We start from the raw sequence: 25,722 nt of genomic DNA on the forward strand, positions 1-25,722 counted from the left end.
CGGTTATTAAAAATCGTGAGATAACCTACGGGGGAGAAAAGGATATGAACCTACTCTTCCAAGCATTATGAAAAATGGTTTCGTACACGAGATATGTGTACTGTATTTAAATCTTGTGGTCTATCAAAATTACTTAATCTTATGGTTTTATGATAAACTTATGAACTCACCAACATTTTGGTTGACACTTTTAAACATGTTTATTCTCAGGTATTAAAGAAATCTTCCACTGTTCATTTGCTCATTTTAAAGATATTACTTGGAGCCATTCATGGCATATTTCAAAACACGTTACATTCGAGCCATTGAGTTCAACAAGATTATTATTATTAAGTTATTTATAATTTGGATATATTATGAAATGGTATGCATGCCTGTCAACTTTTGATGTAATGAAAGTTTGTCTTTTAAAAACGAATGCAATGTTTGTAAAATGTATCATATAGAGGTCAAACACCTCGCAATGAAACCAATTATTACGTAACATTTATAATCGATATGAACGGGGCATTTCAACATTTCCCGCGTTCTTCAACACCGGGAATTGAGAATGAATTAAGAACAGATTGGTTAATAATCATGATTTCGCCGTCGCCTTCTTTTCGGTGGCGCGCTGGTTTGATAGATCGAACATCGGTTGTGGTCATCAGTTGCTCTAAAGTAATTTCTGCAAAAAGCATAGGCGCATTAGTTTTTGCAAATGCAGTATAAGATAAAATGCATGCTTAAGAAAAAGAAAGAGTATATGCGATATACCATTGTTTGCTTTATCAATCAATAGGGCGTCGTGGTCACCCCATAGCCAATATATAGAAACTCCACCGATATAAAGCAGCACGTTGGAGTATGCCCGCATAATTAAGCCCGCATTCTTAATTGTTTTGAGAATATCTTGTTCAAGGTCATCTAGGATAACCTTATCGTTCACATTGGCATCCATCGCGGTACACCTAGTTCTTGGTATGTTGCTATCAACATGGGCAGTGTTGTTAATAAAGAAGAATGAGCCGCGCCAGTTCCCAATAGAATCCTTAGGAGAAGTCATCACGCCATGACGATCGCGGAATGAATACCATCCCGCATCATGTGGTGTAAGGCTGTTGAAAGCGCGAAAGACGTTAAGCAATGGTTGCTTATTGAGAGCTCTGCAGTACATCTCAAAGAGCACAATTTTGTTGACGGCATTCGGATGCAGTTGAGCAATTGCAACCTTATAATACTCGCATATACTGCGAAAGAAGGGTGTAAGTGGTAATCGTAGTGATGTGTGCGAGGTGTACTAGGATATAGTATTATTTTTACAACGAAATACTATTAAATACCATACAATTTTACACAAGATATTTATTTATTTATAGAATAGATATACCTAAACCTTGCTACAACACTTATAGGCAGCGTACCTAATCGTACAGTAGTGTAGTTTTTAGTAAGTCCGGTTCGTTCCACAGGGATCTTTTAAACAACCTTAACGCTATATTAGTTTTAACTTATAATTGTAAAAATACAAAAATATATATAAGTAGTATTATTATTATAAAGGGGGTTTTTACCGTTTAATGACCAGTTTGTTGATTTTAAAACTTTAGTCGCAGTTAAAACCTAATGTAAAATATAAATATAACTTAATTTAAAGCGTAAAGTAAATAACGATAATGAAATTGCGATAAATAAAAGTGCGATAAAATAAAATTGCGATAATTAAAGAGTACAATAATTAAAAATTCAATTAAATAAAATGACAATAAATAAAAGTGCGATAATTAAAAGTGCAATTAAATATGAAATTAAAGAATTATGCTTATTTAAACTTCCATAATCATGATGTTTGACGTGTTGATTTTTGGTTTATTCCCATGGGTTAATTGTCCTTTATCCTGGATTATTCGATATGTCCATACGGATTTGTCCATAATAGTCCATCAGTCATAATCATAAAGTGCGAAAGTCTTCGTCAAATTATTCTTATTCCCGAAGTTAAATATTCCAACTAATTGGGGATTCGAATTGTAACAAGGTCTTAATACTTTGTTTAATGAATACACCAGGTTATCTACTACGTGTAGTCCAAGGTTTTACAACTTTGTTAACAATTACACCAATTACCCTTGAATGTAATCCACCCCTGTTTCAACAAGTCTATTAACTATTAATCCAGTTCCGTGTCCGATAAAATGAACAATTATTGGTATTCATAGATATCCCGCCCACCGTACCTAGTCAAGCGTATGTGGTTATATATATAAATACGTCAAATTATAAGTCTATATATTAAATCAACGAGGTATCATTTAGTTAATATAAATCCCATTAATAGCCCATAGTCTAATTTCTACAAGTGTCGTTCTTTTATCCAAACCCCAATTATGGTACAAAGCCCAATTACCCAATTTTAATATTTAGCCCAACATCACGATTACTTCGTCTTAAATAAGCATAATAATAACTTAGCTACGAGACATTAAATTAAAAATAACATTAACCATAACTTACAGTGATTAAAAATAGCGTAGCATTACACGGACAGAATTTCGACTTATACCCTTACAACATTCACTAACATACCCTTATTATTAGAATTTAAAATTAAAATTAAAATTATAATATAAATATAAATATATATACGTTGATAGATGAAAGGAAAAAGATGTGTTAAAGTTCGAGCAAAACCGCGAAATTTATAAGCATGTGGCCACAAAAAGTGGCCCATGCGATCGCATGGAAAACAAGCCTACAGGCCATGCGATCGCATGGAGGTAGGTACCCGCTCACATAAGTTTATTTTCTTGTTTACCGACGTTTATAATATATAATATAATATATATATTAATTTTAAGAATTAATTATATATTATATTATATTCATGTGCATAGTTGACTTGTAATTTTTAGTCCGTTGCGTCGAGCGTTGAGAGATGACTCTGGTCCCGGTTCCGGTTTTTCGAACGTCCTTGCGTACAATTTAATATCTTGTATTTTGCGTTTCGCGTCTTGTACTTTTGTAATTTTGAGACGTTTCTCATCAATAATTGGAACCACTTTGATTGTACTTTGTACTTTTGAGCTTTTTTGGTCGTTTGCGTCTTCAATTCGTCGAATCTGTCTTTTGTCTTCACCTTTTATTATTTAAACGAATATCACTTGTAAATAGAACAATTGCAACTAAAAGCTTGTCTTCCTTGAGGGATAATGCTATTAAATATATGTTCGTTTTTAGTATTATCACGTAGGTTGCCTTGTGAAATAGCAGCCTCATAAATGGTAATCATATTCTTTGGAGGAGCATTAGCTCTATCCTCTGCTGTTGGTGCAGTAGGAGAAAACTGCGCTAATAGTGGGTAGTGCTGTTGAAGGGTTTCGATTTTCACTGTTGTCATATAAGTCACAAAAGCGTTAGGAGTGTTTCGTGAAAGATGCTGATGCCATTTTTTTGATTATATAAGTGGATTTGGTAATGAATTGTAAAATGGCGAAGTATGAATTGATTAATTGCAGGTGTGAATTGCTAGAAGATAAGAGTGAGTTTCGGTAAATTTTGATCGATTAAGAAGTTGAAGGTGAAAGTGTAAAGTTGTTAATGCGAGTTGATTGGCTATTTATAATTAAAATTTAGGCGAGGAAGTCGTAAAGGCAACGCTTAATTTTTAACGGATAAAATTATCGCAACGTTGCAACGGTAATTAAATAGCCGTTACAGAGTTTCTGATTTGACGGCTTTGCAGAGTTGCTGTTATTATTACGCGTTGTCATTGCGAAAATCAACGGTAATAAATTTTTGATGGAAAATTATTAAAATTTGTTGCAAATATATTAAAGTCGCATATTTTATTTTTTAGAGTTTATCACGATACATTTGCTTCGCAAAATGTATCATAATAAACTGGGGGGACTTGATCATATACATAGCATTGTATATGTTTATTTTATTTACTAAAGGTTAAAAACGGAAGTTACGCGAAGTATATTCAAGAGGATTGGAATATCCGCCGAAAATAAAGATAGCGGATCAGTTGCCGCATTAATAAAAGACTGCGGGTTATTTCGCTAAGATTGCGCGGATGATTAGACAATCTACAGACAGCGAATATTTCAAACACTATAAATAGAGAGCTTAGACTCTCATTTATAGGTTGTTGATTCTCTGTCATTTGAGCGGACCTTTGTAATTTTCTCTTGTGATTTTGCCCAAGTAATTTTTACATTGTGTTATGGTGAATCATGCTAATTAACAATCAAGATCGGGTCGGGGTGGTTGATCACTTGATTGTTAAAGTGAAAGACGATCATCGGAGCTCAAAATAATCATCAAACATCCCATCCTGTATCTTAATCTCATTGCACTCAATCCTTAATTAAGTAACTCATTAATTATGGATTGATGAGTATGTTTACTTGATGCATGTAAAACATTCGCTAGGTATGTAAAAAAGTTTTACCTTTACCGAAAAGGAAAATGGCGTGTCAAGTCAAATCGTGTAAAAAGTTGACATCTAGGTGATACGTTGGATCTTTTAGGTGACACGTCAAATGTTTTAAGGCAAATGGTGTGTTTGGCACATAACTTCGTAGAGCTTTTGGAAGTTTATTAGAGCTTGAGCTTATGATTTTAATAAGTTTTAAGTTATAAACTTTGTTTAGTAAACATATAAGTGGAGCTTATGAATATCATAAACTCTTAGAAAATAAGTTATTTCTAGTAACTTATTAAAAAAGTAGAGCTTATGAAATGAAAAATAAGCGCCAGCAAGTTTACCAAACACTTCTAAAAAATAATAATCTCTAGCTCCAACTCTAGCCCATAAGCTCCAACTTCAGGTTTAGCTAGTTTTTGATCTGTAGAACATATGCGTGTTTTTGACCTGCTTTTGTAAAATGTCGAACACATTGAGAACACATGCGTGTTTTTGATCTGCTTTTGTAAAACTTTTTCTAACGTCTATTTCTAAAAATGTATTTAAATTATTGATTTTTTTTAATTTTAACCACATTTAAATGATTTATTAATGTCATTTCTTCTTTCCTTTTTCTTGAAAGCAGCTATCTATAACTTTTATTAAATCTCTAAAATAATGAAATCATCATTTCACAATTTAATTTTTCATTTCGCTAAAACTTACTATTTATAAAAATATAGATGATGTCATTAATCTTAATTAAATTAGAATTAAAATATAATTATTCACTAAAAATCTATCTATAATATCTAATAAATCTCTATAATTATGATGTTATAAATAAGTATTATTCAAACTTAAGCAAATTCAAAAATAAATAGAAAATTTCTAAGACTCACATGATGATGTTATTAAAATAAATAATTGTATTTAATAATAATATTAACATGTCAATTGTATAATAAATGAAACATTATGTACAACCTTATGATAAAACACCTCAATAACCATATGTACAGTATTTGAAACATTATGTACACTATTATAATAAAACACCTCATGACCATATGTACAATATTTGAAGCATTATGTTCAACTTTATGACAATACACTCTTATGATCATATGTACAAACTTTGTAACAAATTGTACAATCTTTTATAAAACACCTTATGAACATATGTACAAACTTTGAAGCATATTGTACAACCTTTATATAACAATTTTATTTTAATTTTTTAAATAATTTCAAGAGGCATTTGTTATTACTAATACTTATTATTAAAAATATAAATACTTCATTTTTAAGAAAACTTTATTATTATAATTATAACTATATTTACTATATTATTATTATTATTATTCAAATACAGGTTCTCTTTCCGAAATTAATTACGTTACATATTTATGCAAAATACATGTCTCAATAAAAGGTTGTAATGTAGGCCTTTATGACAAAGAAAATAATAATTGTAATGAAAATTGGAAGAGAATTTTGGGAGAATAAATGTATTTCATTTATCCTGACTAAATTAGGTACATCAACATGTTTGTAAAAATAATAAGAAGTTTCTTAGTCAGGATCCATTATTCAACGGGTCATTAAAGTAAATACCTTTAACATCTACATTCACTTAATACCTAAAATTTATCATTAAACTATTTTATTTAAACAATTCGGTAATTTCAAGGGTCATATATTTATAGTTAATTTAAAACAGAGTATAAGAGGATGAGAGGCGTACATATACACATTTCCCTACCATCCTCATCAATCATACACTTAACTATAATACAATACCGGAAACCACATATCACGACAATATGACTTATATACAAGCAACATTAATATCACTTCAACCTGGATCTACACTAATAACTCGAGGACCACCAAGTATGAACGGATGCAGCAGCCATCATTGCCATTCCGCTATTTTCTCAAGAATATAACTATAATTTATTCAAAATCAGAAGATACCCCAACAAAATTTAGCAACAAGATACTTAATAATAATAATAATAATAATAATAATAATAATAATAATAATAATAATAATAATTAGTTGATGTCAATCCAAATTGTTAGTTATCGTGCTATGTGTCACAATAGTCTAAATAGTGTTGTTATGTTGGGTTAAGTTGATTAGAGAGTTTCGGTATATTACAATTCCACAGCTTTTTAAACTAGTTTAGAATGCAATGACGATCTAATTAGGATTACTTAGGTTCCTTATATAGCCCTCTTCTAAGGAACCATCTAATAAACTTGTTTCATAATAACACTGTACACCTTTGGGGTCCTAACAATCTCCCCCTTAGTGTTAATTGTGAAAAATACAATGTAATCCTATTTTGTAATTTTAAGGGGTCCATACGTGATTCTCCATCGTGTGCCATCTGGATTAGAAACTTCAACTTGATTTTTTGAAATCTTCTTTGAAGGTTTCGAGATACCCCACGATTTTCTTGGATCATCCTCATGTAATAAACATTCATCCATTTCCTTGAAATACCTTCTCTTTTGTTGACCGCGCAGAATCTCAAATTGTCTAGTACGGATCCGGAGCTTTAGACGATCTCTGATGTGTTTAATAAATTCTCCAAGACCCATTTTCATGTCAATATCATCAAACTTGATTTGACGGAACTTGAGATATCTGAGTGCAGCTTTGAGTGTTCCATCTGAATATTTGTTTAGTTCATTTGTCCTGATGAACACTTTTTTCTTTTAAGAATTAACAAACACAAACCCTTCGGGTTCACATTGTGTCTGATACATTGTCATATCCTCCAGTCCCTCTAAAGATTGATCTCGACACGTTATCCGAATCTTTTTCCTATCAGCTTCGAGACCGATTTGAAAGTCCTCACATGTCATCAGTTCTATTATCTCCATCATGTATCTCTTTACCACTTCCAAAGCTTGAGTTTTTGTAAAAGATCGAATGGTAAGAATACTGAGGTAGTTGTAGGTGTGAATGATGTCAAGCATATTTAGATTTTCAAAATCAGCTTCTGTGAACTTGTACTCCTTCTCATCTTCCCTTATAACATGGAACTGACTGATAACGACTTTTTTCACACTGATCTCTACTCCCACTCGAGTAATATCCAACACCTCTGTTAATTGATATTTTAGTTGTAACCATAAGTCATCTTTGTTTCTGTTGATATGTTTCCTCCAAATAAAAAGATACCAATTTCTTTCATCGTCTAGAAGAAGTTGTGAGCCAATATAGGTAAACCTTTTACTTCTTGGAGTTTCATTAATGTGGAAGATCTTATAAGCATTTTCTTCGATGAATGTGTTTCTCAGAGTCATAAAATTATGTTCAACCCCCTATTGCAGTCGTTGATCCCGATTCTTGAAGAATAACCCGTTGTTGTACTTAAACTAGGAATTAACTGTAGAACTTGATGTTGTTGCATCATAAGTTGAACTCACATTCACATTAGTCGGATTTGAACTTGATGATGTTGTAGTATGTGTAGATTGATCAGTAGGATTTTTTGTGTATTCTGTAGGAGAATTATCATCTTCAATATGATTAAAGATATCGTCTATGTTAGGATTTACATATTGATCGTCACCATCTTCATCAGTAGAATCCTCCTCATCATCACTTTCAATAACTGGTTCAAGATTTCCTTCATCAACAATATCTACATCGTCAGGAATAGTAGATATTGAAGACAGTTTACTAAGAACGACAAGTTCATCATCATCAATTTCTTCAATATAGAAGTCACTTAAGTTTAAATCCTCATCAACCGGTCTGCCTTCAACCTCAGTTTGAGTTGATTCAATAATTGGAATAATCACTTGCTCAGACTCTACATTCTCAATCACATCATCATGAGTTTGCATCATCTCAGATTCAACATTACCCGTTTAAACTTGTGAAGTTGAAGCATACCTCACATCACCACCCCTAGTGAAAATGTTCCCAGTTAGAACTTCTCCATCTACTTCTATCTCCCCCTCATGGCTATTCTGAGGATCAGAATCGTCATGTTCATCATCTCTGTGAGGACTAAGAGGAGAAGAGCGGGAAGTAAGTGGATGTTTTAAGCGAGCACGGAACATTGCTTGAAACGAAGTACGTCGAATAACATCGATATTTGACTTAAAAACATACGACCAAAGTGGAGTAAAGAATCCATAGATTCAATTGATAATACATACAAGTGGTATTTCAAACGACGATGATTTAACTTCACTACGGTTTCCATATACTTCTTTATGGGACCATTTCGTCAAAGAGATGTTAAACATCACATGTACCTTGACCAACGCAACTTGTCAAGGGGGAGAAAGTGTTCTTACTTCTAGGGGGAGCACCAGTTTTTCTTTCTAGGGGGAGTGAACACATGCTTACCACAATTCCTGACTCTGATACCCTGATTAAGTTTCCACATTAGTCAAGGGAGAGCTATGCATGAAGATTCAATGCCGATTATCTTTACATAGGCTCTGATACCAATTGTAGGATCCAAGATCCCATGAATACCATGAATGTGAGCATTAACCACATGGATACTAGAGAAAAATGGTCAAATAATCAATATATCATTCCATGGCTCCCTTGATTACATTACAAATTGGTAGCTAATGATAGTGAATCTAGGGAGCCTTGGATCGTTTATATAGCCCTTATCTAAAGGATCCTCCATAAGGCCAGGGAAACTCGTATTACTCTTTTTCAGGGTTCTAACAATCTCCCCAGGAGTGAGACAGATTTCTAAAAACTAACTCCTTAGTAAAACATACAACATTACAAGGAAAGAATCAACTATTGCTAACTACCTCCCCCCGAATGATGTACGATCATTAATGAAGATCTTGAATCTTCACTTTGAATCAACATATGAATTCGTATCTCTAACATTGTCTTGGTCAATCATTACACTCCAACCTCTTACTTTGCATCCTCGGATTTTCGCGCTAATAATCTTATTTCGACTTTGTTTGAGACTTGAACTTCGTCGTGATTTCTTTGTCCTTTCAACAGTCATTGAGTTTGCACAACGGAAATGTGCATTAACTTGACATTCATCATTGCATCACTTCATGTTGATGAAGAATACCTCAAATTCTTGGAATCACTTCCTCTAAAGCTCTCGTGGGCTCCTACATGAACTAAGAACGATCTTGAAACCAAGCATCTTCTAACTTAGTCACGATTATTGCAAAACTACTGAAGTTAATCTTTGAATTCTCTTAGCTCCCCCCAACACTTGCCTTGATTTGTAAGCTCGAAAAACATAAGAAACTCCACTCACAAAGTATATGGAGCACGACCAATCAAGTGTGATTTCAATCACATTCATGATCGTCTCATAAATCATTATATTTCCATATCAATATAAGGTAGCTTGACGTGGCTCCTTTGAAGTTCCTAACATCTCTAATACTCCCCAAGGATGTGGAAGTTGAAATGTCCCGTTCTTATTGATTAAAAACGTTCCATATTAATTGATTTCATTGCGAGGTTTTGACCTCTATATGAGACGTTTTTCAAAGACTGCATTCATTTTTAAAACAAACCATAACCTTTATTTCATAGATAAAGGTTTTAAAAAGCTTTACATAGATTATCAAATAATGATAATCTAAAATATCCTGTTTACACACGACCATTACATAATGGTTTACAATACAAATATGTTACAACAAAATAAGTTTCTTGAATGCAGTTTTTACACAATATCATACAAGCATGGACTCCAAATCTCGTCCTTATTTAAGTATGCGACAGCGGAAGCTCTTAATAATCACCTGAGAATAAACATGCTTAAAACGTCAACAAAAATGTTGGTGAGTTATAGGTTTAACCTATATATATATATCAAATCATAATAATAGACCACAAGATTTCATATTTCAATACACATCCCATACATAGAGATAAAAAAATCATTCATATGGTGAACACCTGGTAAACGACATTAACAAGATGCATATATAAGAATATCCCCATCATTCCGGGATCCTCCATCGGACATGATATAAATTTCGAAGTACTAAAGCATCCGGTACTTTGGATGGGGCTTGTTGGGCCCGATAGATCTATCTTTAGGATTCGCGTCAATTAGGGTGTCTGTTCCCTAATTCTTAGATTACCAGACTTAATAAAAAGGGGCATATTCGATTTCGATAATTCAACCATAGAATGTAGTTTCACGTACTTGTGTCTATTTTGTAAATCATTTATAAAACTTGCATGTATTCTCATCCCAAAAATATTAGATTTTAAAAGTGGGACTATAACTCACTTTCACAGATTTTTACTTCGTCGGGAAGTAAGACTTGGCCACTGGTTGATTCACGAACCTATAACAATATATACATATATATCAAAGTATGTTCAAAATATATTTACAACACTTTTAATATATTTTGATGTTTTAAGTTTATTAAGTCAGTTGTCCTCCTTAGTAACCTACAACTAGTTGTCCACAGTTAGATGTACATAAATAAATCGATAAATATTATCTTGAATCAATCCACGACCCAGTGTATACGTATCTCAGTATTGATCACAACTCAAACTATATATATTTTGGAATCAACCTCAACCCTGTATAGCTAACTCCAACATTCACATATAGAGTGTCTATGGTTGTTCCGAAATATATATAGATGTGTCGACATGATAGGTCGAAACATTGTATACGTGTCTATGGTATCTCAAGATTACATAATATACAATACAAGTTGATTAAGTTATGGTTGGAATAGATTTGTTACCAATTTTCACGTAGCTAAAATGAGAAAAATTATCCAATCTTGTTTTAACCATAACTTCTTCATTTTAAATCCTTTTTGAGTGAATCAAATTGCTATGGTTTCATATTGAAATATATTTTATGAATCTAAACAGAAAAAGTATAGGTTTATAGTCGGAAAAATAAGTTACAAGTCGTTTTTGTAAAGGTAGTCATTTCAGTCGAAAGAATGACGTCTAGATGACCATTTTAAAAAACATACTTCCACTTTGAGTTTAACCATAATTTTTGGATATAGTTTCATGTTCATAATAAAAATCATTTTCTCAGAATAACAACTTTTAAATCAAAGTTTACCATAGTTTTTAATTAACTAACCCAAAACAGCCCGCGGTGTTACTACGACGGCGTAAATCCAGTTTTACGGTGTTTTTCGTGTTTCCAGGTTTTAAATCATTAAGTTAGCATATCATATAGATATAGAACATGTGTTTAGTTGATTTTAAAAGTCAAGTTAGAAGGATTAAGTTTTGTTTGCGAACAAGTTTAGAATTAACTAAACTATGTTCTAGTGATTACAAGTTTAAACCTTCGAATAAGATAGCTTTATATGTATGAATCGAATGATGTTATGAATATCATTACTACCTTAAGTTCCTTGGATAAACCTACTGGAAAAGAGAAAAATGGATCTAGCTTCAACGGATCCTTGGATGGCTCGAAGTTCTTGAAGCAGAATCATGACACGAAAACAAGTTCAAGTAAGATCATCACTTGAAATAAGATTGTTATAGTTATAGAAATTGAACCAAAGTTTGAATATGATTATTACCTTGTATTAGAATGATAAGCTACTGTAAGAAACAAAGATTTCTTGAGGTTGGATGATCACCTTACAAGATTGGAAGTGAGCTAGCAAACTTGAAAGTATTTTTGATTTTATGTAACTAGAACTTGTAGAATTTATGAAGAACACTTAGAACTTGAAGATAGAACTTGAGAGAGATCAATTAGATGAAGAAAATTGAAGAATGAAAGTGTTTGTAGGTGTTTTTGGTCGTTGGTGTATGGATTAGATATAAAGGATATGTAATTTTGTTTTCATGTAAATAAGTCATGAATGATTACTCATATTTTTGTAATTTTATGAGATATTTCATGCTAGTTGCCAAATGATGGTTCCCACATATGTTAGGTGACTCACATGGGCTGCTAAGAGCTGATCATTGGAGTGTATATACCAATAGTACATACATCTAAGAGCTGTGTATTGTACGAGTACGAATACGGTTGCATACGAGTAGAATTGTTGATGAAACTGAACGAGGATGTAATTGTAAGCATTTTTGTTAAGTAGAAGTATTTTGATAAGTTTATTGAAGTCTTTCAAAAGTGTATAAATACATATTAAAACACTACATGTATATACATTTTAACTGAGTCGTTAAGTCATCGTTAGTCGTTACATGTAAGTGTTGTTTTGAAACCTTTAGGTTAACGATCTTGTTAAATGTTGTTAACCCAATGTTTATAATATCAAATGAGATTTTAAATTATTATATTATCATGATATTATCATGTACGAATATCTCTTAATATGATATATATACATTAAATGTCTTTACAACGATAATCGTTACATATATGTCTCGTTTAAAAATCATTAAGTTAGTAGTCTTGTTTTTACATATGTAGTTCATTGTTAATATACTTAATGATATGTTTACTTATCATAGTATCATGTTAAATATATATATATCCATATATATGTCATCACATAGTTTTTACAAGTTTTAACGTTCGTGAATCACCGGTCAACTTGGGTGGTCAATTGTCTATATGAAACATATTTCAATTAATCAAGTGTTAACAATTTTGATTGCTTAACGTGTTGAAAACATTTAATCATGTAAATATCAATCTCAATTAACATATATAAACATGGAAAAGTTCGGGTCACTACAGTACCTACCCGTTAAATAAATTTCGTCCCGAAATTTTAAGCTGTTGAAGGTGTTGACGAATCTTCTGGAAATAGATTCGGGTATTTCTTCTTCATCTGATCTTCACGCTCCCAGGTGAACTCGGGTCCTCTACGAGCATTCCATCGAACCTTAACAATTGGTATCTTATTTTGCTTAAGTCTTTTAACCTCACGATCCATTATTTCGACGGGTTCTTCGATGAATTGAAGTTTTTCGTTGATTTGGATTTCATCTAACGGAATAGTGAGATCCTCTTTAGCAAAACATTTCTTCAAATTCGAGACGTGGAAAGTGTTATGTACTGAAAGGACCCGTTCATATACATTATAAACGATTCACAATAGTTGATTACATCGCGAGGTATTTGACCTCTATATTATACATTTTACAAACACCGCATTCATTTTTAAAAAGACAAACTTTCTTTACATCGAAAGTTGACGGCATGCGTACCATTTCATGTACAGCCGCGAGTTGTTGAGGTAACTCAAGTCGGTAAGCTACTGGTCCGACACGATCAATAATCTTGAATGGTCCAATATACCTTGGATTTAATTTCCCTCGTTTACCAAATCGAACAACGGCTTTCCAAGGTGCAACTTTAAGCATAACCATCTCTCCAATTTCAAATTCTATATCTTTTCTTTTAATGTCAGCGTAGCTCTTTTGTCGACTTTGGGCGGTTTTCAACCGTTGTTGAATTTGGATGATCTTCTCGGTAGTTTCTTGTATAATCTCCGGACCCGTAATCTGTCTATCCCCCACTTCACTCCAACAAATTGGAGACCTGCACTTTCTACCATAAAGTGCTTCAAACGGCGCCATCTCAATGCTTGAATGGAAGCTGTTGTTGTAGGAAAATTCTGCTAACGGTAGATGTTGATCCCAACTGTTTCTGAAATCAATAACACATGCTCGTAGCATGTCTTCAAGCGTTTGTATCGTCCTTTCGCTCTGCCCATCAGTTTGTGGATGATAGGCAGTACTCATGTCTAGACGAGTTCCTAATGCTTGCTGCAATGTCTGCCAGAATCTTGAAATAAATCTGCCATCCCTATCAGAGATAATAGAGATTGGTATTCCATGTCTGGAGACGACTTCCTTCAAATACAGTCGTGCTAACTTCTCCATCTTGTCATCTTCTCTTATTGGCAGGAAGTGTGCTGATTTGGTGAGACGATCAACTATTACCTAAATAGTATCAAAACCACTTGCAGTTCTTGGCAATTTAGTGATGAAATCCATGGTAATGTTTTCCCATTTCCATTCTGGGATTTCGGGTTGTTGAAGTAGACCTGATGGTTTATGATGTTCAGCTTTGACCTTAGAACACGTCAAACATTCTCCTACGTATTTAGCAACATCGGCTTTCATACCCGGCCACCAAAAATGTTTCTTGAGATCCTTGTACATCTTCCCCATTCCAGGATGTATTGAGTATCTGGTTTTATGAGCTTCTCTAAGTACCATTTCTCTCATATCTCCAAATTTTGGTACCCAAATCCTTTCAGCCCTATACCGGGTTCCGTCTTCCCGAATATTAAGATGCTTCTCCGATCCTTTGGGTATTTCATCCTTTAAATTTCCCTCTTTTAAAACTCCTTGTTGCGCCTCCTTTATTTGAGTAGTAAGGTTATTATGAATCATTATATTCATAGATTTTACTCGAATGGGTTCTCTGTCCTTCCTGCTCAAGGCATCGGCTACCACATTTGCCTTCCCCGGGTGGTAACGAATCTCAAAGTCGTAATCATTCAACAATTCAATCCACCTACGCTGCCTCATATTCAGTTGTTTCTAATTAAATATGTGTTGAAGACTTTTGTGGTCGGTATATATAATACTTTTGACCCCATATAAGTAGTGCCTCCAAGTCTTTAATGCAAACACAACCGCACCTAATTCCAAATCATGCGTCGTATAATTTTGTTCGTGAATCTTCAATTGTCTAGACGCATAAGCAATCACCTTCGTTCGTTGCATTAATACACAACCGAGACCTTGCTTTGATGCGTCACAATAAATCACAAAATCATCATTCCCTTCAGGCAATGACAATATAGGTGCCGTAGTTAGCTTTTTCTTCAATAACTGAAACGCTTTCTCTTGTTCATCATTCCATTCAAATTTCTTCCCTTTATGCGTTAATGCAGTCAAGGGTTTTGCTATTCTGGAAAAGTCTTGGATGAACCTTCTGTAGTAACCAGCTAGTCCTAAAAACTGGCGTATGTGTTTCGGAGTTTTCGGGGTTTCCCACTTTTTAACAGTTTCTATCTTTGCCGGATCCACCTTAATACCTTCTTTATTCACTATGTGACCGAGGAATTGAACTTCTTCCAACCAAAATGTACACTTTGAAAACTTAGCGTACAATTCTTCCTTCCTCAATACTTCTAACACCTTTCTCAAATGTTCACCGTGTTCTTGGTCATTCTTTGAGTAAATAAGTATGTCATCAATGAAAACAATGACAAACTTGTCAAGGTATGGTCTACACACTCGGTTCATAAGGTCCATGAACACAGCTGGTGCATTAGTTAAACCAAACGGCATGACCATAAACTCGTAATGACCGTAACGTGTTCTGAAAGCAGTCTTTGGAATATCATCTTCTTTCACCCGCATTTGATGATACCCGGAACGTAAGTCAATCTTTGAATAAACAGACGAGCCTTGTAGTTGATTAAATAAGTCGTCGATTCTCGGTAGTGGGTAGCAGTTCTTGATGGTAAGTTTGTTCAACTCTCGGTAGTCGATACACAACCTGAATGTACCATCTTTCTTCTTGACAAACAAAACAGGAGCTCCCCACGGTGATGTGCTTGGTCGAATGAAACCACGCTCTAAAAGTTCTTGTAATTGGCTTTGCAGTTCTTTCATCTCGCTGGGTGCGAGTCTGTAAGGAGCACGAGCTATTGGTGCAGCTCCTGGTACAAGATCTATTTGAAATTCAACGGATCGATGTGGGGGTAATCCCGGTAATTCTTTCGGAAATACATCGGGAAATTCTTTTGCAATGGGAACATCATTGATGCTCTTTTCTTCAGTTTGTACTTTCTCGACGTGTGCTAGAACAGCATAGCAACCTTTTCTTATTAGTTTTTGTGCCTTCAAATTACTAACAAGATGTAGCTTCGTGTTGCCCTTTTCTCCGTACACCATTAAGGGTTTTCCTTTTTCTCGTATAATGCGAATTGCATTTTTGTAACAAACGATCTCTGCTTTCACTTCTTTCAACCAGTCCATACCGATTATCACATCAAAACTCCCTAACTCTACTGGTATCAAATCAATCTTAAATGTTTCGCTAACCAGTTTAATTTCTCGATTCCGACATATATTATCTGCTGAAATTAATTTACCATTTGCTAATTCGAGTAAAAATTTACTATCCAAAGGCGTCAATGGACAACTTAATTTAGCACAAAAATCTCTACTCATATAGCTTCTATCCGCACCCGAATCAAATAAAACGTAACCAGATTTATTGTCAATAAGAAACGTACCCGTAACAAGCTCAGGGTCTTCCTGTGCCTCTGCCGCATTAATATTGAAAACTCTTCCGCAGCCTTGTCCATTCGTGTTCTCCTGGTTCGGGTAATTTCTAATAATGTGGCCCGGTTTTCCACATTTATAACAAACTACATTGGCATAACTTGCTCCGACACTACTTGCTCCGCCATTACTCATTCCAACACCATTTTTTCCTTTCATTCTATTAACCCCTGGTCCGTAGACCTCACACTTCGCCGCGCTATGACCATTTCTTTTACACTTGTTGCAAAATTTGGTGCAGAACCCCGAGTGATACTTTTCACACCTTTGGCATAGATGCTTCTGATTGTTGTTGTTGTTGCGGTTATTATTGTTATTGGGATGATTGTTGTAGTTGCTGCTGTTGTTGTTGTTGTTGTTGTTGTTGTTGTTGTTGGGCCGTTTGTTGTAGTTGCGATTGATGTTGCGATTGCTGGGATAATTGTTGCGATTATTGTTGTAATTGCTGTTGTTGTTGTATTGGTGATTCTTATCACCGTTTTCCTCCCACTTTATTTTGACTTGCTTCACATTGGCCTTTTCAGCAGTCTGTTCTTTAATTCTTTCTTCAATCTGGTTCACTAGTTTGTGAGCCATTCTACATGCCTGTTGTATAGAGGCGGGCTCGTGTGAACTTATATCTTCTTGGATTCTTTCCGGTAATCCTTTCACAAATGCGTCGATCTTCTCTTCCTCATTTTCGAATGCTCCCGGACACAATAGGCACAATTCTGTGAATCGTCTTTCGTACGTGGTAATATCAAATCCTTGGGTTCGTAACCCTCTAAGTTCTGTCTTGAGCTTATTGACCTCGGTTCTGGGATGGTACTTCTCGTTCATCAAGTGCTTGAATGCTGACCACGGTAGTGCGTACGCATCGTCTTGTCCCACTTGCTCTAGATAGGTATTCCACCATGTTAACGCAGAACCTGTGAAGGTATGCGTAGTGTACTTTACTTTGTCCTCTTCAGTACACTTACTTATGGCAAACACCGATTCGACCTTCTCGGTCCACCGTTTCAATCCGATCGGTCCTTCGGTTCCATCAAATTCCAAAGGTTTGCAGGCAGTGAATTCTTTGTAGGTGCATCCTACACGATTTCCTGTACTGCTAGATCCAAGGTTATTGTTGGTATGTAGCGCAACCTGTACTGCGGCTATGTTTGAAGCTAGAAAAGTACGGAATTCCTCTTCATTCATATTCACGGTGTGTCGAGTAGTCGGTGCCATTTCCTTCAAAATAGTCAAATGGAACAAGTTAATCATATAGAATATTAAGAGTAGTTAATAGTATTTCGTAGCATAATATGAACTCATTTAGAAAAGCTTTTTCTTCATATTAGCATTTTATAAGTTTAAATTCGGGTAGTACCTACCCGTTAAGTTCATACTTAGTAGCTAATATACAATTCAACTACTACAATTCTTATATGAAAAACTGATTATAATAATATTTCGCGTTCAAACTTTTATACAATATTTTACAAACTTACAATACCGCTTATTTTACATAAAGCATGAAATATAGCACACAATAACTTTGATACAAGATAGTTGTGAAGATAATTCTAGCTAGTACACAAGTCGTTCAGCAAAGGCAATAAAGACACGTAATTCATACGTCCAGAAACAAGTCATGCATTCTGGTTTTACTAGGACTACTTCCCATCTTTGGTCTTGTGGAACATAACCGTTATGGCCGTTGATAAGACAGCGTGTTGTAACGTCGTCAAAGGGACGAGGGTTACGTAATGTCCAACAGTCCCGTAACAATCTAAAAACCTCATTTCTTACCCCAATTACCGACTCCGTCACTTGTGGGAACGTTTTGTTTAATAGTTGTAGCCCGATGTTCTTGTTCTCACTTTTGTGAGAAGCGAACATTACTAATCCGTAAGCATAACATGCTTCTTTATGTTGCATATTAGCCGCTTTTTCTAAATCACGAAGTCCAATATTCGGATATATTGAGTCAAAATAATTTCTTAACCCATTGCGTAAAATAGCATTTGGGTTCCCCGAAATATATGCGTCAAAGTAAACACATCGTAACTTATGGATTTCCCAATGTGATATCCCCCATCTTTTGAACGAAAGCCTTTTATAAACCAAGGCATTCTTGGAACGTTCTTCGAATGTCTTACAAACTGATCTCGCCTTAGATAGTTGTGCCGAAGAATGCTGACCGACTCTAGACAAGATTTCATCAATCATGTCTCCGGGTAGGTCTCTTAAAATATTGGGTTGTCTATCCATTTTGTGTTTTTATACTGTAAAATAGACAAGAGTTAGATTCATAAAAAAAATACTTATTAATACAAGCAATTTTTACATATATCATAAAGCATAAGCACACTATATTACATATATTACACCACACGAATACAACTATCTTATTCCGACTCGCTTGTTTCTTCTTCTTCAGTTTTGGTTCGTTTTGCCAAGTTTCTAGGGATATATGATGTTCCCCTAATATGAGCCGTAATTTTCCACAATGGTTTAGAAAAACCTGGTGGTTTAGAGGTTCCCGGGTCATTGTTACAACTTAAGGACTTCGGGGGTTGACGATACATATAAAGTTCATCAGGATTGGAATTAGATTTCTCTATTTTTATGCCCTTTCCCTTATTATTTTCTTTTGCCTTTTTAAATTCAGTTGGGGTAATACACTCCAAGTAATATCTCTAAGATGAACAAAAGCACAGCGGAAGATTTCTTTCGTACCTGAGAATAAACATGCTTTAAAGTGTCAACCAAAAGGTTGGTGAGTTCATTAGTTTAATATAAATAATCATTTTCATCATTTTAATAGACCACAAGATTTCATATTTCCATTCCTCATAAACATACGTCCCATGCATAGAGACAAAAATATCATTCATATGGATTGAACACCTGGTAACCGACAATAATAAGATGCATATATAAGAATATCCCCATCATTCCGGGACACCCTTCGGATATGATATAAATTTCAAAGTACTAAAGCATCCGGTACTTTGGATGGGGTTTGTTAGGCCCAATAGATCTATCTTTAGGATTCGCGTCAATTAGGGTGTCTGTTCCCTAATTCTTAGATTACCAGACTTAATAAAAAGGGGCATATTCGATTTTGATAATTCAACCATAGAATGTAGTTTTATGTACTTGTGTCTATTTTGTAAATCATTTATAAAACCTGCATGTATTCTCATCCCAAAAATATTAGATTTTAAAAGTGGGACTATAACTCACTTTCACAGATTTTTACTTCGTCGGGAAGTAAGACTTGGCCACTGGTTGATTCACGAACCTATAACAATATATACATATATATCAAAGTATGTTCAAAATATATTTACAACACTTTTAATATATTTTGATGTTTTAAGTTTATTAAGTCAGCTGTCCTCGTTAGTAACCTACAACTAGTTGTCCACAGTTAGATGTACAGAAATAAATCGATAAATATTATCTTGAATCAATCCACGACCCAGTGTATACGTATCTCAGTATTGATCACAACTCAAACTATATATATTTTGGAATCAACCTCAACCCTGTATAGCTAACTCCAACATTCACATATAGAGTGTCTATGGTTGTTCCGAAATATATATAGATGTGTCGACATGATAGGTCGAAACATTGTATACATGTCTATGGTATCTCAATATTACATAATATACAATACAAGTTGATTAAGTTATGGTTGGAATAGATTTGTTACCAATTTTCACGTAGCTAAAATGAGAAAAATTATCCAATCTTGTTTTACCCATAACTTCTTCATTTTAAATCTGTTTTGAGTGAATCAAATTGCTATGGTTTCATATTGAACTCTATTTTATGAATCTAAACAGAAAAAGTATAGGTTTATAGTCGGAAAAATAAGTTACAAGTCGTTTTTGTAAAGGTAGTCATTTCAGTCGAAAGAACGACGTCTAGATGACCATTTTAGAAAACATACTTCCACTTTGAGTTTAACCATAAGTTTTGGATATAGTTTCATGTTCATAATAAAAATCATTTTCTCAGAATAACAACTTTTAAATCAAAGTTTATCATAGTTTTTAATTAACTAACCCAAAACAGCCCGCGGTGTTACTACGACGGCGTAAATCCAGTTTTACGGTGTTTTTCGTGTTTCCAGGTTTTAAATCATTAAGTTAGCATATCATATAGATATAGAACATGTGTTTAGTTGATTTTAAAAGTCAAGTTAGAAGGATTAACTTTTGTTTGCGAACAAGTTTAGAATTAACTAAACTATGTTCTAGTGATTACAAGTTTAAACCTTCGAATAAGATAGCTTTATATGTATGAATCGAATGATGTTATGAACATCATTACTACCTTAAGTTCCTTGGATAAACCTACTGGAAAAGAGAAAAATGGATCTAGCTTCAACGGATCCTTGGATGGCTCGAAGTTCTTGAAGCAGAATCATGACACGAAAACAAGTTCAAGTAAGATCATCACTTGAAATAAGATTGTTATAGTTATAGAAATTGAACCAAAGTTTGAATATGATTATTACCTTGTATTAGAATGATAACCTACTGTAAGAAACAAAGATTTCTTGAGGTTGGATGATCACCTTACAAGATTGGAAGTGAGCTAGCAAACTTGAAAGTATTCTTGATTTTATGTAACTAGAACTTGTAGAATTTATGAAGAACACTTAGAACTTGAAGATAGAACTTGAGAGAGATCAATTAGATGAAGAAAATTGAAGAATGAAAGTGTTTGTAGGTGTTTTTGGTCGTTGGTGTATGGATTAGATATAAAGGATATGTAATTTTGTTTTCATGTAAATAAGTCATGAATGGTTACTCATATTTTTGTAATTTTATGAGATATTTCATGCTAGTTACCAAATGATGGTTCCCACATATGTTAGGTGACTCACATGGGCTGCTAAGAGCTGATCATTGGAGTGTATATACCAATAGTACATACATCTAAGAGCTGTGTATTGTACGAGTACGAATACGATTGCATACGGGTAGAATTGTTGATGAAACTGAACGAGGATGTAATTGTAAGCATTTTTGTTAAGTAGAAGTATTTTGATAAGTGTATTGAAGTCTTTCAAAAGTGTATAAATACATATTAAAACACTACATGTATATACATTTTAACTGAGTCGTTAAGTCATCGTTAGTCGTTACATGTAAGTGTTGTTTTGAAACCTTTAGGTTAACGATCTTGTTAAATGTTGTTAACCCAATGTTTATAATATCCAATGAGATTTTAAATTATTATATTATCATGATATTATCATGTACGAATATCTCTTAATATGATATATATACATTAAATGTCTTTACAACGATAATCGTTACATATATGTCTCGTTTAAAAATCATTAAGTTAGTAGTCTTGTTTTTACATATGTAGTTCATTGTTAATATACTTAATGATATGTTTACTTATCATAGTATCATGTTAACTATATATATATATCCATATATATGTCATCATATAGTTTTTACAAGTTTTAACGTTCGTGAATCACCGGTCAACTTGGGTGGTCAATTGTCTATATGAAACATATTTCAATTAATCAAGTCTTAACAATTTTGATTACTTAACGTGTTGGAAACATTTAATCATCTAAATATCAATCTCAATTAATATATATAAACATGGAAAAGTTCGGGTCACTACAGAAGTCTCTTTGGTTATCCTTTGTTCACTCGTCAAACAAGTAATGCTTTAATTTTATCTCTTTGAAGTCGAGTCCAATACTGTACGCGTATTGAAGTCACAATGTTAAGCCCGAATCCCATACTGAGTGTATGGAAGTCATAGTCATTGAAGTATCATTCGCCTTGATTAGAAAGATCAAACGTACTACTAATGAATGTCCTTCTTCAAAGCTCTCGTGGGCTTTCAATCATGTATAGCAAGACTCTCACCTACTTGAGCTATGCATGACCTCGAAATCCATAGACAGTATGTTTCAAATCTTTATGATACCCCAGTCAGATTAAGAAATCCAATAACGTCTCGTGAAGTGGCTCTTCTTGGCATTTACAAAAAGATGATTCAACCCCAATGAAGACGGTGTTTCACTTTCGCTTGTCTTTCACTTCCCTTTCAAATTAAATAATAACTCATACGAACATCAACCATGTTCCTTTATTCCCCACAATGATGCTTGCATGAAAGAAAAACGTCATTGTTTAAAATGGTTGATGTAATCGGAAATTCCCCAAAATATCAAAAATAACGTGTATGAGAAATACCGTGTGAATCTGAACATCAAAAGTAGTGGAAATTATGCTTTGGAGGTCCAAATTCGGTTTGGGGCTACCTATGAAAATTCTGGCATTCTGTAACGGGCTAAAACTATCAATTTGAGTCCAAATTCGGTTAGGGACTGTCCTTATAAAATCTTAAAACCTGTCAGGGACTGAAATTGAAAAATTCTCATAAGAGGCACCAGATTCGGTAAACGGACTGACTTTAGCTTGTTGGCTTCTAGATTCGGTAGGCCCAATAAGGAAAAGCAGATTCAGTCAGGCCTTATAAGGAAATTTGGGCCATCTGATTTGGTTGACTTATCACTTGGGCCTATGGCCACTCTTCATTTGCACAGCCCAAGAATTTGAATCTGAAATATATCATCAGTATCATTCAGATACTAAATCATGCACATCCAAGAACATGATTCGGTAAAACACATTAATTTCCAAAGTAATCGAGAAAAATCATCTCGAATCCATCAGAATCAATAATCAAATCATCAATAACCGAATGTAGCTGATATCAATCTAAACCGAATCATAAGCAACCTTTATACCGAATATGATTTAAACCGAATCGTGTCTGTTCTTCATCCCTTGTTCACCAAAATTTCGAAATAATCAAATTAACATCAATAACCGATTGTAACATGTTCATGTAGCCTGGATTAGAGAATATTATGAAGAAATTGAAGCCAATAATTATCACAATTCAAGGGACCAACAACTAGTATCAGAGCGTCAGTCTTGATAATCTCATATCTTGGATCTGAATTCTCTCATGGTTTCATACACTAATTTAGCTTACCTTGACAATGGTTTTTCTAATAGACCATCTAAATTTGATGAAGCTGAATATGAAACCTGGAAAGCTAGGTTCATGTTTCACCTTGAGTCTATTGACCCACTTATGCCTGATATTGCTACAGATTGCCCATTCATCCCTACTGAAACACTTGATAGTGTTCCTGCTACAGCAAATACTCCTGGTAGAGAGGTTGTTCTCCCCCCATCTAGACGGGTAGATGAGGACAAACGTCATGTTGGACTTGACCCTAAGATCAAAACCATAATAGCTATAACTTACCTAATCATGTGTTTAAACTGATTAAGAGAAAACCAACTTCTAAGGCCATATTAGACTATCTTGATGTCACTTATCATGGAATAGATGAAGTTAGGTAAAACAAGATTATTGCCTTAAAAATGGGTGAACTGTTCTTTGCTTACAAAAGTGAAACCCTTAAACAGACCTTCATTAGGTTTAACTCCCTAGTTGCTGACCTGGATATTTTGAAAGTCAAGTATACTGACTTTAAACAGGTCAACAAATTCATTGACTCATTGCCTGCTAAATGAAAACCTGTCACTTACCCATTAAGAACCACACAGACCTTAAAGAACTTTGATATGTCATATCTATGGTACACTTTGGAACCATGAGAAGGCAGAAGCAAAACATGAACTTAATTTGAACGAAAAATTTAAGTCTACCCCCACCACTTCAAAATCTACAAAGTCAAATGATACTGCCCTTGTTGCTGCTGCTAAAAAGAAAGCTCAAAAAGTTCAAAAGTTAATGGCAGAAGAGGAGTTAGTAGAAGATGATGAGAGTAGTGGTACTGGGTCTATGGAAAGCAGTGATGATGATGATGTTGAAGGATTTGCTGAAGGGATGGCTTTACTGGCTAGACAGTTCAAGAAATTCAACCGTAGTAGGACTAGTGAGGCATACAAAGTGAGCAACAAACCAAGTGCTAGGTATGGAAGTAAGCCAGTCAAGGGTCCCAAATCTGAGTGTTATAATTGTGGGAAGGTAGGACACTTTGCATCTGAGTTCATGTCCAGAAAACCCTCTTCACATGCTAACTCTGTTTCGAAAGCTGAGAAGTACAAGAATAAGTACAAACCTATGAAGGCCCAGATGAAGGAAAACTCAAAGATTGAGAAAAAGGAGAAGAAACCAGTAAAGGTGCTAGTTGCTGAACATCATGATTGGGATGAAACCAGTTCATCGTCATCATTTGATAGTGAAACTAATGAAGATTGTGTTGGTTATGCTTCTGGTAAAAAGTTGTATTTAATGGCCAGAGATGTTGAGGAAAATGAGGAAAAAAGTGGTAGTACATTTTTGGCTGATATGTGGGAAGTTGATCTAAAAAGGGATTCACCTCAATGGAAATCTGAAATGTTGTATAAGGTTGATAATTTTTGAACTTATACCGATGATGAAAAAGCTGAAATGTTTGACTATCTGAGAATTGACTTATGCAGAGGTAGCAAACGTGAAGAAGTTTTTAAAATAGGAATTAAATCTTTAAATGAAAAACTTAAAGGCAAAACTGATGAAATCAAAATCGAGAAATATGAAATTTCCAAACTTGAAAAACATAATTTTGCTTTAAAGTCACTTCACACAGACACAACAGAAGTCAAGAACCAGCTTAATGACCTTAAAAAGGTTGTTGCTTTGTGGTGTACACTGCCAAGTGTGTTAATGAGCAGGTGCCTACCATGTAAAAGCTTTCTTTGCTGGTGACTATGATGCTGCTGCTCATGCAGAAGTTGCATTCATGGACCCTATCCTTGAAACTGATCCTGAAGCTGTCTTGCCAAACACCTTTGCTAAGATAGTTTGTTGGGATTTAACAAGTCTCAAAACACTTAAACCATTTTAAGAATCATTCAAAGCGGAAGCATAAATACCGGTTTAAAGCTTGTTATTCTTTAACCATTTTAAAGTTAAATCCCAAGAAGGATCAAGCTATGAAACATAGTTACAAACTAAAAGTGGGTTTAGAGTTTTTACCTCCTCAAGCTAGTTGAGGGGTAAATCAAATATGATGATG

The sequence above is a fragment of the Rutidosis leptorrhynchoides genome, chromosome 10 (genome assembly GCF_046630445.1).
Source record: "Rutidosis leptorrhynchoides isolate AG116_Rl617_1_P2 chromosome 10, CSIRO_AGI_Rlap_v1, whole genome shotgun sequence".
NCBI classification, from domain to species: domain Eukaryota; kingdom Viridiplantae; phylum Streptophyta; class Magnoliopsida; order Asterales; family Asteraceae; genus Rutidosis; species Rutidosis leptorrhynchoides.